This window comes from Pongo abelii, chromosome 13, assembly GCF_028885655.2.
Source record: "Pongo abelii isolate AG06213 chromosome 13, NHGRI_mPonAbe1-v2.0_pri, whole genome shotgun sequence".
Taxonomy (NCBI): Eukaryota; Metazoa; Chordata; class Mammalia; order Primates; family Hominidae; genus Pongo; species Pongo abelii.
In genome coordinates this window covers 112,131,601-112,143,755 of record NC_071998.2, presented here as the reverse complement: position 1 = coordinate 112,143,755, position 12,155 = coordinate 112,131,601, and positions in this window count along the sequence as shown.

Here is a 12,155-nt window from a genome sequence, read left to right as displayed (position 1 = left end):
GCTGTAAATTATGGTGACGCGCTCCACCTGGGCTGCACCTTGAACCACCCGGGGAGCTTTTCAACCCACACTCCTCACCCCATGCCTAGGCCACATCCAGGCCAATCAAACCAGAGTCTCTGAAGATGAGCACACAGGCATCAGCATGTTAAGGTTCCCAGGGTGATCCCAAGGTACAGCAGGTGTGCGGGCTTAAGATTGAGCAAGGTTCTCTAGGCCAATACCTTCTCTAGATACGGACTGTAGCTGGACCAAGTTCCGCAGGGAGGGGAGCGGAGGGAAGGAGAGAAGGAGGGGAGAAGGAGGGGAGAGGAGGAGAGAGGAGGGGAGAGGAGGGGAGAGGCAGGTGAGTAAATGGAGCCTTACAATAAGCGTGCTGGGCAGAAACCTGGGCACTCTGGGGCATGAGCTAACCCAGCCCCGGGGGCTCAATCTCTCCCCACCCCTGCAGGAGAGGCTTGGGATGAGTTTTAGGAATAAGGACCATCCAGCCACATGAAGAAGGGGAAGGAAAATCCCCATCAAGGCAAAAACACAGTCCAAGGCTCTGAGGCCCAAATTCCGGGGAGAGGGGTGAAGGTTGTTTGTCACACCTGGGTCAAAGGGTGGGGGTGGGGAGTAGGAGAAGAGGCTACACAGGTGAGAAGGTGTCAGATCACAAAGGGCCTTGTATGCCAAACTAAGGAGATTGAACTTGACCATGAAGTTAGGCAGACCCTCTGGACAGTTTTAAAGCAAGGAGTCGTGTGGATGAACAAACCTGTGATGGGCTGGGGTTACCAAGGAGGGCTTCCTGGAGGAGGTCAGACTTGAGCCGAGGGAGGGATAGGATTTGGAGAGCTGACATTCTGATGAGCTGCTTCAGTTAAAGCTCACAAAAACCCTTCCCTCCCCCATGCCCTTTGAAATCATTTGAATCAAAGATTGCGTGTGTTAAAGATGTGTTTGTCTGTTATCTGAAAGCTGTGGTTTCTCTTTAACAGATTCGGGGCCTCATGCTTTGACTCGGAACCAGGAAGGAATTAGGAGCGAGTCCTCCTGCCCAGAGAGCTAATTACTGAAATTCAGTGGCCTCACCAGGGCGAGTGGTGTCACCGGCCTCCATCCCCCAACAGCTCCTAACTTCTAACTGGTCAAAGTTAGACATTTCAGTACATTTTTATGGGCTGCCCAAAGCCAGCTGGAAGCTTTTTTTCCATAAACTCTCCCTGAGACAAGTAGCCAGGTTTCACATATTAAAATGAAAACGTCAAAAGCGTTAACAGGAAAAAAAAAAAAAAAAAAGCAGGCTCATTTGTGAGGCCTCAGCTCACAAAACCTGAATCAGGGTCCAACAGCATCTGCCTGTTTTTCTTCTGCAAAGCTGATGATCAAGTTAAAAGGATAATGATAATTACTTGTTTATCTATTCACTCAGCAAACACTTATGGGACATTTACTGGGTGCCAGGTCTTGAGCTGGGCACTGAGATGAGAAGCTGCCTGAGGCATGATGGTCCCATCCCACTGCCCTCCAGGGCTCAAAATACTTTATAGTTTACAAAGTGTTTTCACATGCAATTTTGTGAGCTGTGGGTGCCATTATTATCCACATTGCTTAATACATGGCAGAACTTGACCTTAGGTTGTCCAAGTCCAGATTCTAAGTCCAAGTCCAGTCCAGATCCTAGAGCCTGTCCACTCTTCCCTTCCTTCCTCTCTTTCTTTCTTGTTTGTTCTTTCTTTTTCTCTTTTTTCTTTCTCTTTCTTTCTTCTTTTTCTTTCTTTCTTTCTTCTTTTCTTCTTTCTTTCTCTTTCTTTTCTTTCTTTTTCTCTCTCTCTCTCTTTCTTTTTTTCAAGACAGGGTCTTGCTCTGTCACCCAGGCCAGAGTGCAGCGGCACAATCATGGCTCACTGAAGGCAGCCTCAACCTCCCAGGCTCAATTGATCCTCCCAACTCAGCCTCCTGAGTAGCTGGGACTACAGGCACCTGCCACCACACCAGGCTAATTTTTTAATTTTTCATGGAGACAGGGTTTCGCCATGTAGCCCAGGCTGGCCTTGAACTGCCGGGCTCAAAGGATCTTCCTACCTTGGCCTCCCAATTCCTGTGCTGGAATTACAGGCATGAGTCACTGTGCCCAGGCTACCTTGGTCCATTTTTTTTTTTTTTTTTTTTTTTTGAGACGGAGTCTCGCTCTGTCGCCCAGGCCAGATTACAACGGCATGATCTCGGCTCACTGCAACCTCCGCCTCCCAGGTTCAAGTGATTCTTCTGCCTCAGCTTCCCGAGTAGCTGGAACTACAGGCGCCTGCCACCATGCCCAGCTAATTTTTGTATTTTTAATGGAGACGGGATTTCACCAAATTGTCAAGGCTGGTCTCAAACTCCTGACCTCGTGATCCGCCCGCCTCAGCCTCCTAAAGTGCTGGGATTACAAGCGTGTGCCACCGCGCCTGGCCTCATCTGTTATTGGCCTAAGGTGGGTAATAGCTCCAAGAGGTTTAGCTGTCACTTATGATCTGTCCAGCATCCACCCCCACCTTAAAATTCTGGTTCCTTTTTGGAGGAGCTCCCCATTTTGAGGAAGGATAAAACTAGCAGCCACCTCCCAAGGCTACCATCACTGTGAAATCCTAGTGGAGCTAAATCCTTCCATGGCATCTTATCCTGCCTGGCTAGTGGACAGGCACATGGAAAATGCAACACTAGCCAATCAGATAATCATTCTTGGGGCTGACTCTTGAGTGAGTGGTGAGGGGACCCTTGGAGATCACTCACCATAGAGAACCCTGGATCAGACTGTGCCTGCAGCCTTCCCTTGGCCAGAATTCCTCTCTTGGTCCTGCCCTTTGTCCAAGCCTGTTCTCCAGGCTCTTGTTCATTCTGTGTACCTTCACTACCCTCCAGAAAGTCCCCCTTTTGCTTTGGATGGACAGAGTTGGTCCTGGTTGCTCATAACCAAGAATTCCAACTGATACAAGGCCCTTGGTCTCCATCCTATTTACAGAGATGGCAGGAAATAGCCACCTCCCCTGGTGCTGTGGACACTGACCAAGGAGTTTCTTCCCAGGAAAACCATTTTTGGGTGCCATGAAAATATTGGCATAGCCTCTCTTGCCAAGGCCTGAGAATTATCACAGCAGATAGACCCAGTTGTCCAGGTTGCTGCCTGCATCCTGAAAGGCAGGCATAAGCTCACGGCTCACTGCTGGGTTCCACACCTCTCAGCTCTTCGAGCTGCCACCAAGCTTGTTCTCCTGGCAATTCCATTCCCGTCTGGGAGCTTCTAGCCTTTTAAGGGTCATGAGTGTGAAGAAGGAGGCTGGGCCGGGCGCGGTGGCTCATGCCTGTAATACCAGTACTTTGGGAGGCCGAGGTGGGCAGATCATTTGAGGTCAGGAGTTTGAGACCAGCCTGACCAACACGGTGAAACCTCCCTCTCTACTAAAAAGATACAAAAATTAGCCAGGAGTGGTGGCGCATGCCTGTAGTCCCAGCTACTTGGGAGGCTGAGGCAGGAGAATCGCTTGAACCCGGGAGGCGGAGGTTGCGGTGAGCTGAGATCGAGCGACTGCACTCCAGTCTGGGCGACAGACGTGTGGGGACTTGCAAGAGGACAAGGAGTCAAGAGACGTGCACATGTGTCATTAGGTGCTCAGGGAATGAGCTCCGTTCTCAAGGACTGTGAAGGAAGGTGGGTCGGTCAGTCTCTGGAGAAGCAGAACCAATGGGAGATACACTGGGTATGTATACAGATGCTTGTCCACTTGCGATGGGGCTTCTCCAATACCGTAAGTGGAAGATGCATTTAATATACCTAACCTACCAAATATCATAGTATGATTTCTACTGAATGCATATAGCTTTTGCACCATCGTAAAGCCAAAAAATCATAAGGCATACCATCATCATTCAGGGACCATTTCTGTGTGTGTGTGTGGTGTGTGTGTGTGTGCGTGTGTATGTTTGTTCATAAACAGAGGTATTTAAGAAATTAATTTGCATGATTGTGGGAGCTGGCAAGTCCAAAATCTATAGGGCAGGCCAGCAGGCTGGCAACTCAGCAGGAATTAATGCTTGAGTCTTCAGACAGAATCTTTTCTCCAGGAAACCTCAGTTTTTGTTTTTGTTTTTGAGACAGAGTTTCACTCTGTTGCCCAGGCTGGAGTGCAAAGGCGTGATCTCGGCTCACTGCAACCTCTACCTCCCAGGTTCAAGCGATTCTCCTGCCTCAGCCTTGCAAGTAGCTGGGATTACAGGCACGCGCCACCACGACTGGCTAATTTTGCATTTTTAGTAGAGACAGGATTTCACCATGTTGGCCAGGCTGGTCTTGAACTCCCGACCTCAGGTCATCCACCCGCCTTGGCCTCCTAAAGTGCTGGGATTATAGATGTGAGCCACCGCACCCAGCCAGAAACCTGTTTTTACTCTTAAGGCCTTCCACTGATTGGCTGTGGCCTACTCACTCTATCGAGGGTAATTTTCTTTTTCTTTTTTTTTTTCTTTTCTTTTTTTTTTTTTAAGACAGAGTCTGGCTCTGTCACCTAGGCTGGAGTGCAGTGGGGTGATTTCGCCTCATTGCAACCTCCATCTCCCAGGTTCAAGCAATTCTCCTGCCTCAGCCTCCCGGGTAGCTGTATAGGTGTGTGCAACCACACCCGGCTAATTTTTTTGTATTTTTAGTAGAGCCAGGGTTTCACCATGTTGGCCAGGCTGGTCTTGAGGGAATTTTTCTTAAAGTCAACTGATGATAAATATTAACCACATCTCTGAGATGCCTTGACAGTGACACCTAGATTGATGTTGGATTAAATAACTAGGTATGATAGCTTAGTCATGTGGACATATAAAATTGACTATCACAGAGGGGTCAGCCCAGAGTGGTGCCTCTGCCAGAGGGCGGTGACTACAGGCTGGATGAACCAGCCGTTGGAGTGGGAAACACTCCAGCTGACATTGGGTCATCTGGCTGTGGAAGGGATCGCCATAGTCACACCAGGAGTGCATGGCTAAATGCTGTGGTTAGCCGTGAAGGATGAGTGAATAAATGACTCATGGTTTGAGCCTATGTTCTTCTTCACTTTCCCTGTGACCTGCACAGACCAACTTTCTGTCTAGCTGCCTTCGCATCTCTCTATTTTAGTTTGATGTCCATACAAACTCTGCTCGCCACCACACCAGCCACATATAACTCCCCAGAGCCTCTTTCCTGCAGGCTGACTGTTCAGATTCCCTGCACACACATGCCTGGGGCCTGTTGAAGCCTCATGGGTGAGACCCAGACCCCGATGGTTAGAACCACATCTGCAATGAAGAGCTCTAAGCTCACAGGCTCCTACCCCGAGGGATGTCCCACACAGCTGGGCTCCCTCCGTGCAGTTTCAGCCCAGATGTTTCCTCTCTTCTGCAGGGGGAGGCATCTGGGACTTTGAATTGTAATCTTGGAAGAAGCAGCTATAAGACACAGATCTGAATGGTCCCAGCGAAACCTCTTGGAACTATTGCCCCAACTTAAGCCGAAGATCAGGGAGCAGAACAGACAACAGAGAAAGGCCAGACGTGAGAGTTCCTTCTGAGAGCTGTAAAAGAGTGAAGATTAGCTTTAAAGAGCCACGGAATTCTGGCAACAGAATTTCCGCTTCTCCAAGCTGAAAGAGGTCCTGAAGGTCACTTAGGCATTCCTCCACCCAGGCAGGGATTACCTCTGAAACTCATAAGAAGGTCACATGTCACGGAACACTCAAACAGAAGGATTTTAAAATAAATTTTGGCAATAAAAAAACTCAAGAGGACTGCTGGGGACCTGACAAAAGTGGCATGGCATACATCTCTGGGCAGGGGAGGGGCAGAGGCCTGGACCCACTTATGGCTCATGTGCTGATTTACTACTTCACCTTAAATGAGTCTTTCCTGCGTGACTTTGGCCAGACCTCTCCTGCTTTCTTTCTTTTTTTTTTTTTGAGACGGAGTCTTGCTCTGTCACCCAGGCTGGAGTGCAGTGGTGTGATATCGGCTCACTGCAACCTCCGCCTCCTGGGTTCAAGCCATTCTCCTGCCTCAGCCTTCCCAGTAGCTGGGATTACAGGCGCGCACCACCATGCCCAGCTAATTTTTGTACTTTTAGTAGAGACGAGGTTTCACTATGTTGGCCAGGCTGGTCTCAAACTTTTGACCTCATGATCTGCCCACCTCGGCCTCCCAAAGTGCTGGGATTACAGGCGTGAGCCACAGCGCCGGACCTCTCCTGCTTTCTAGATATCGGTTTCCTCATCTGAAAATGAGAAGTTGAACAATTTGACCTGGAAGATCCCCTCCATTAAGACACAGGGTCTCACTCTGTTGCTCAGACTGGAGTGCAGTGATGTAATCATAGCTCACTGCATCCTCGAACTTCTGGGCTCAAGCAATCCTCCTACTTCAGCCTCCTGAGTAGCTGGCACCGCAGGTGCATGTCACCACCCCAGCTAATTTATTTTTATTTTCAGAGATGTGGTCTTGCTATGTTGCCCAGGCTGGTCTCAAACTCCTGGCCTCCGGTGATCCGCCCACCTCGGCCTCCCAAAGTGCTGGGATTACAGGTGTAAGCCACCGTGCCCAGCCTGGCATTAGCTTTTGAATACACCATATCACCTGGGTTCAAACCTCAGTTCCACCAATACTAGTTGAATTGTACAAGTGACCCTGTTGTATCCACTCTCTTCTTATTTGCTCTCCTCTGGCTATATCTTAGGCAGTTGGTTATATCTTGTCTCCTTCATGAAATGCCCAGCAAGAGCCTTGGCTCCCGGGGAACAGCTCTCATACATTTCCTCTTTCTCCTACACACCCAGCTTGGGGCCAGGAGCTCATCTACCTCACGCGGATCGACTCATGGATTGCTTGATTCCAGAAAGGATGCCTTGTAAATATTGGAGTTCATTAATAAAATGACACCTCTGTATTTTAATGTGGGGAAAACTTTAAAGGTATCTTTAATTAACTATCTCTATCTATCTAAGTCAGTCTTTTATGATCACACTGTTTTAATCATATCAGTCAAAATCTCTAATCGAATGTAGTATGTAGACCTAATTGATAAAAACAAGAAGACGAAATATCTCTCAAATAGTCAATGCAGCTTTTGGTGGGCCAAATCTTTATATAACATCCTTTATGAAGAATGACTGGGAGCAACTCATTTATTCTAGACTTCATACATTGACCAGTGAGTCAATCGGAGGCCATGATTAGAGAAGTGACCTATCTATCCTAGGTTACCGAGTGAGGGAGAAACAAAGCTTAGACTGAGTTCATAGAATCAAATAATTTTGCCATCAGAGGCAACTTAGAGGTCATTGTGGTCTGACCTTCCTTGTCCTGATCACTCCTTGTCTCGACACCCTCCCATAATTATCTATCAATCTGTCTGTCCCCCTAGCCCTACCCCCTACCACCCCCTAGCTCTGGACCAGGAGCTTCCTCTTTTTTTTTTTTTTTTTTTGACAGGGTCTTGTTCTGTCACCCAGGCTGCTGGAGTGCATGGTGTGATCTCAGCTCACTGCAACCTCTGCCTCCAGGCTCTAGTGATCCTCCCACCTCAGGCTCCCAAGTAGCTAAGACCACAGGTGCATGCCACCATGCCCAGCTAATTTTTTGTATTTTTGGTAGAGATGGGATTTCACCAAGTTGCCCAGGCTGGTCTCGAACTCTGGAGCTCAGGCAATTCACCCACCTCAGCCTCCCAAAGTGCTGGGATTTCAGGCGTGAGCCACCGTGCCCAGCTGGACCGGGAACTTCCTGAGGTCAAAGGCTGCCTCTTATTCATCTTCATGCCACAACTGTCATTCCTAGCATGGTGCCTGCCTACACATGGTTCCCTATACATGTGCGCTATGTTGAAAGGGTGAACAAACCACCACTTTAACAGATGGGGAAACTAAAATTTAGCCAAGGGAAGGGATCCTTGGTTCCACAGCAAGCTGGCAAGGCAGGGAAATAGGATCTCCAGTGTCTGGTGAAGGTTCCATTTTCTTTTCTACACCCCCTGGGTTCACAGAGAAGGCAGGCAGACTTCTCTCATTTCCCCACAAAAGCCACAGGTAAAGGTGTTTATAGCTTGGCAGCTAACCAAGGCCACAGGCATGCCAACAGGTCACAGTCTGACGCTGGCAACCATTTTTTTAAAACTGGTGTTAATAACTGTGCTTTCTACTATAATCTGAAAACTCTCTACACCTCCATGCTGAGGATATGATAAACCAACCCCGAAATTCAGGCCATAAAACATGGGCTCGTCTAACTGGTCACCTGCATAATAATTACTTCCAAAAATTATGTAATAATTATTCATATTTGTGAAAAGCCTCTTCTGTGTAGAGCACTTTTTTTTTTTTTTTGAGATGGAGTTTCACTCTTGTCACCCAGGCTGGAGTGCGATGGCACAATATTGGCTCACTGCAACCTATGCCTTCTGGGCTCAAGAGATTCTCCTGCCTCAGCCTCCCAAGTAAATCCCAAGCCTGGGATTACAGGCGGCCACCACCATGCATGGCTAATTTTTGTATTTTTAGTAAAGATGTGGTTTCATCATGTTGGCCAGGCTGGTCTTGAACTCTGGACCTCAGGTGATCCGCCCGCCTCAGCCTCTCAAAGTGCTGGGATTACAGGCATGAGCCACTGTGCCCAGCTGTAGAGCACTTTCATATAGGCTAACTTGTTTGGTATTCAAATAAGTATTTCTGAAAGAAAATGATGTTCTCTCAAAATAATGACTGTATATTTTAAATAAGTGAATTTGTCATATGTGAAGTATATTTCGATAAATCTGATTTTAAAAGTAACAGTGAAAATCACAAGTTACTTTTATTTTCTTCCTCGTGCTTTTTGACATTTTCCAAATTGTCCTTAATTGAAAGAAAACACAGAATAGCACAGCAGAAGGAAGAGGATGGATCACTGGGAGGCAGGGGACCTTCTCTCAGGGCTCTCTGGCCCTTTGGTTGTCTCCCTGGACAGACAGGTACTGAGACACTGCTGAGCAGAGGGGACAAGCCCTGACTATTGTGTGTGACATTGAGTATATCACTACACCTTTCCAAACCTCCATTTCATCCCCTGCAAAATGGACCTGATGCCTGCCGCACCTGGCTCACCAAGCTGTGACAAGCCTTAAAAGAGAAGGGTGGGCCAGGCACAGTGGCGTGCACCTGTAATCCCAACACTTTGGAAGGCCAAGGCGGGTGGATCATGAAGTCAGGAGTTCAAGACCAGCCTGACCAACATGGTGAAACCCCGCCTCTACTAAAAATACAAAAATTAGCCAGGCGTGATAGCGTGCACCTGGAATCCCAGCTACCCAGGAGGCTGAGGCAGGAGAACTGCTTGAACCTGGGAGGCAGAGTTTGCAGCGAGCCGAGATCGTGCCACTACACTCTGGCCTAGGCAACAGAGCAAGACTTCATCTCAAATAAACAAACAAACAAATAAGAAGGGTGATCAGTCCTATGCATGAGAGGACACTGTGCACTGTAACCACCCTGCACACCTAACAAGCAATGCTATCATCAAAACCTCCTCTGCTGCAATCTCCTCATAGCTTCCTGCCCCTCCCACCTTTAAAATCACCAAATGTCTCAAACATGGAAAAGTTTTAGACTTGAGAAGGAGAAGGATCAGAGAGAACAACTATAGATCAACCACCCAGCTCTGTTACATCTTGACACTTGGTCATACTTGCCTCAGATTTTAATTTTTTTTTTTCTAAGAAATAAAACATACAGATAGAATTAAACCCCCTGTGGGCCGGGTGCGGTGACTCACACCTGTAATCCCAGCACTTTGGGAGGCTGAAGTGGGCGGATCACGAGGTCAGGAGATTGAGACCATCTTGGCTAACACAGTGAAACCCCGTCTCTACTAAAAATATAAAAAATTAGCGGGGCGTGGTGGCAGGTGCCTGTAGTCCCAGCTACTTGGGAGGCTGAGGCAGGAGAAGGGCGCGAACCCGGGAGGCGGAGATTGCAGTGAGCGAAGATCACGCCACTGCACTCCAGCCTGGGCAACAGGGCGAGACTCTGTCTCAAAAAAAAAAAAAAAAAAAAAGAATTAAACCCCCAGTGTGCTTCCTTCTGATCTCATTCCTGTCCCTCCCTTCCCAAAGGTTACCCTATTCTAAATCTAGGGTCTTTGATTTCCCATGCATGTTTCAATACTTTTACTACCTGGCTGTAGCCCCAAAAGATCTACATAGCTTATTTTGTATTTCTTTGGGTTTTTTGTTGTTGTTTGTTTGTTTTTGAGAAAGTCTCTCTCTGTCACCCAGGCTGGAGTGCAGTGGCACAATCATGGCTTACCACAGCCTCAAACTCCTGGGCTCAATCAATCTTCCCACCTCAGCCTCCCAAGTAGCTGGGACTACAGGTGCATGCCATCATGCCCAGCTAATTTTTGTATTTTTAGTAGAGATGGGGTTTCGCCATGTTGCCCAGGCTGGTCTTGAACTCCTGAGCTCAAGCGATCTTCCCACCATAGCCTCCCAAAGGGCTGGAATACAGGCTTGAGCCACGGGCCCAGCTGAATGGGTTAAGAAACATTTTTTATCATTTGTGTCACACTGTACCTATGCTACATCTTGATGTTAGTTTTTTTCCTATGGTGTAACTATGTTGAGGCTACAGACTTATTTTATTTTTACTCCCAGTATATTATTCCATTGTATGACTATATCACAATTAATCTATCTGATCTGCTGTTTGTTTGTTGAGACGGAGTCTCACTCAGTCACTCAGGCTGGAGTGCAGTGGCACAATTTCGCTCACTGCAACCTCCACCTCCCAGGTTCAAACAATTCTCCTGTCTCAACCTCCCAAGTAGCTGGGACTACAGGCACACGTCACCACGCCCGGCTAATTTTTGTATTTTCAGTAGAGGCGGGATTTCACCATATTGATCAGGCTGGTCTCAAACTCCTGACCTCAAGTGATCCACCGGCCTTGGTCTCCCAAAGTGCTGGGATTACAGGCATGGGCCACAGTGCCTGGCCTATCTGGACTGCTGTTCATGGATAATTCATTAATTTCTAAATTTTCACAATTATGTGCTGAATGACTGGAGTGGAGTCATTGAATTGTAGCTATGAGTATTGTCCACTTTCTTACATGTTGCCAAACTGTTCTCCAAAATCGTTTTACCAGTTCATATCTCCATAGGTATTTGAGGGTTCCAACTGTGCGACATCCTCACCCCCCACCCCCCTATATTGACAGACTCGACTCCGTGCCCATCTGGTGGATGTGTAATGGTGTATCACAGTTCTCTTCATTTGCATCTCTCACGTGGCCAATAAGGTTGAACATCTTTTCACATTTTAGGCTATTTTAGCCATTTAGGTTTCCTCTTTTGTGAGTTGCCTTTTGATATCCTTAACCCATATTTTAAAAATTGGATTGTTGGTCAGCCCATTAAACTCCCTCCACCTGGTTCACCCACCTCCCTATTTCCACAGCCTAACTGATTGCTACTTTTTCCGGGAAACTTGTTCTCTTTCCTCAATTCAAATTTAGTGTTGCCTCTAAATAATCACTGGTGACACTGTACCTTTCTTGTGGCATTTATAATTTCCTGTTCTGTAGTGTTTTAACTTCTTATTTTGCGTATCAAACTTTTCAGTTTACAAAAGCACCTGCTCCTTCATTGTCTTATTTGAACATTTAGCAACAGCCCCACGAGATGGGTAGTATTATTACCCTCTTTTCAACAGATAAAGAAACATGGTGTAGGAGGGTCTAGCTAACCCAAGACCCCGCCCTGGCTCAGAGGCAGAGCTGGACTTGAAGCCAGGACGATTCAATTCCACGTGCAGCTCACAGCACAATCCCCTCTTATTTATCTATGCATCAACACCGCCTCATCCACGAGATCGCCAGTTCCTTGTCTCCCATCCACCTATGTGTCTCCCATTCACCTGTATGTCTCACATCCCCCGCTCTAGTCCCACACAGTGGGGCAATCAAGATTCTGAATACAGAATTTCTTAACAAAGTATTAATACAATGATCACTTACTGCACACCTACTGGGCACCAGGGGCTTTGCATACATTAACTCTAACCTTCCCAAGAACTCTATTTAGGTGAGGACACAGAGGCTTAAGACTTAAAGTCTCGGGAGCAAGAATTGTTAAAAAAAAAAAAA